The sequence below is a fragment of the Lathamus discolor genome, chromosome 7, assembly GCF_037157495.1.
Source record: "Lathamus discolor isolate bLatDis1 chromosome 7, bLatDis1.hap1, whole genome shotgun sequence".
NCBI lineage: Eukaryota > Metazoa > Chordata > Aves > Psittaciformes > Psittacidae > Lathamus > Lathamus discolor.
In genome coordinates this window covers 22,719,995-22,722,467 of record NC_088890.1, presented here as the reverse complement: position 1 = coordinate 22,722,467, position 2,473 = coordinate 22,719,995, and the positions used below count along the sequence as shown (strand labels likewise).

Sequence of the window (2,473 nt, the reverse complement as noted above, 5' to 3'; positions counted from 1 at the left end):
GTGAGGAGGAGAGGGGCCTTCCCTGCCGCCCCGGTCCCCCCTTCCCCCCGGGGCCACCAGCGCCCCCTCCCCGCCGCTCCCCTGCGCTAAGATGGCAGCGGGGCTGCCCGGGGCCGGCAGCGGAGGGAGGGAGCGGGGGGGGGGGGGGGGCGCACCCCGCCTCTCCCCTCAGCGCCTCAAAATGTCGTCGAGGCCCAAGTTTCGGCGGCTTCAATCCATGGGGAATTTCGCTATTCCAACGGCGCTGACGGTCGCCCCGTCGACCCGCGCAGGCTAAAGCCTGCGCGGGTCGACGGGGCGACCGTCAGAGCCCAGGGCCTCCCGAATTCCCTCTTACAGTGAAGCCAGGCCCAGCAGCAGGGAGGCTTTTTTTCCTCCATGTTCTTTCGGGGCCGCCGCTCCTTTGACTCAAAATGTCCCTTCTTTGCCCATGGCTCCCTCCGCCCGGGCTGGGACTTTGGTACCGCTTGTACCACACTCTCGAGAGCGGGGTGATCTAATTAATTACTAAGACGAAAGGGGGGAAAGAAAGAAATAAGAATCGGTTTAGTTATTACGCGTGGAGGATCTGCAACAAGTTCCCTGCCGAGGCAAGGAAAGGTTTAAACTTGCGGCGAAGGTGCAGCTGCTCGCTCCAGAATACGGAGTTTCGTGTTTATGGAGGTTTGCTCGGCGTTGCCCTAATGTATTGACAGGCTTTTGATCGACTATGGAATAATTCATTCCTTGCTCCGTAACGGCGAACGCTGCCAGCGTGTGAGGTCGGGAGCGCGGATCTGACACTTCATTTAAAGTTCTTATTTTCGGGGGAGCCTCTGCTTTCTGGGAATATAAACAACACCTCAGCCGGGAGCTGGGGTCTGCGGTATTCTTGCACCGACACCCCGGCCGCGATTTCAGAGGCTGCAGGATATTAACGTGTTGCCTCTCTCTGTACAGCATTTGTGATTTACGATGGTTTCTGTTAAGCCCAGCAATTGTGCGTATTGAAACCCAAGGCGACAGAAAAAGAAGCCCTGGGATGAAGCTGCAGTTTTAGAGAGTTGCTCGCTCGCTTTCCCGGGAGGGAGAGAAGAGCAGCGGGACTGGAGTGCATACTCATAAGCTTTATTATCATAAATTACTTTATCTATGTAGGAAAATACTGTAGAACCTTCAGAGCCGCGGGCTCGATTGTGAGCAGCCACTTGATGTTATCTGGGTTTTGTACTGCACTTGTGGCAGATTGGAAACACTCCGGCCAGGTTGCAGACCTGGGGTAAAGATGACTCCGTTGGAGTTTACCCAGAAGGTGGCTTTGGGTGAAGTTTCTCCTAGTTCTGACAGTGGGGCGGGAATTGCTGTTGTTCCCTCTTGGCCCCCTGCTCCTTGGCCTGCCTCATCCATGGAGAACCTTCCCTTTGGCTGCCTGGTTGGGGGGCCAGTAGAAGCCTCCCTGGGCTGGCAGCGCATGCCCAGCCCATTCAGCAGTGGAAGTCCCAGCCCCATTGGCCTAATCTCTGGTATGGCTGGGGGCACTCGAAGCACATGTGGAACAAACTGGAAGCAGAGGTGAAGCTTGTTCTTGAGCTATGTTGGGCGCAATGGCCTGGGTTTGGTAGTGGATGAACGTGAAGGGGTTGTTGTAGTTGTCTTTTGTAGTAATTGTGTTTTCCTGGTCAGCGTAGAAGCAAAACCCGGTATGGGTTTTGGATATGAATGATGGTGGGAATTTGAGTGATGGCAGAAACACCCTCTCATTTGAACTTTTGTTTTGTAGCTAGGAAAATACTTTCGTTCTTTAGCAACAAGTTTTAGGGACCATGCAGTGAAGGTATTTCCCTTGATCTGGTTGCAGGTGCTTTATAAATCTTTCTTAATTTGTTACCGAGATTTACAGATCAATAGTAAAAGCAATGAATGGGGTAAACCAAGATTTTATTTTTTCCTTTAATGTGTTAAATGGATACTTTGTTTAATGCAATAATGAAATGCACAGTTCACAACAGGAAGGTGGCTGCTTTGAGACTGATAGGAATTTGGTACTTGTAATAGCCTCATGGCATGTTGAACTAGCTGTTAGTTTTCTAAATGCATTCTGTCTCAGTCCTGGTGCCTTTCTGTTAAAGTACTTTTCATCCAAGTACAGTAGCCACATTTGACAGTGGTGTCACCTGTAGCACTTTGTTTACTTTCAAGCTTAGCTGCAGCATTAGCTCCTTTATGGTTTCTTGGTAATAGGCCTCATTCTTAATCTCTGGAAACCGTTTTAAGAGTGAGAGGTCAGGTCATACCGAGTCCTTTTTCCCTTGTTTAAGAAAACATACATAGATACAACCTCACCACCAGTCTTGATGGGCAGCATTTGAGGGGTGGATGTTTGTCTGCTTTAGGTTAGCACTGGAAGTTGGCAAGTACTCATGACCAAATACTGATGTATGTTGGGGAAACATTACTATCCCTGAGCCACGTTGTGCACGTCTCTGCTTTGGTT

At 50.7% G+C, this 2,473-nt stretch overlaps 1 protein-coding gene across 3 annotated transcripts in view; it reads left to right on the top strand.

Annotated features, from left to right (window-relative positions):
• FAM120A (family with sequence similarity 120 member A) overlaps positions 1-2,473 on the top strand; it is a 55,126-nt gene that overhangs the window by 886 nt on the left and 51,767 nt on the right. The gene's annotated exons all lie outside the window — the stretch shown is intronic.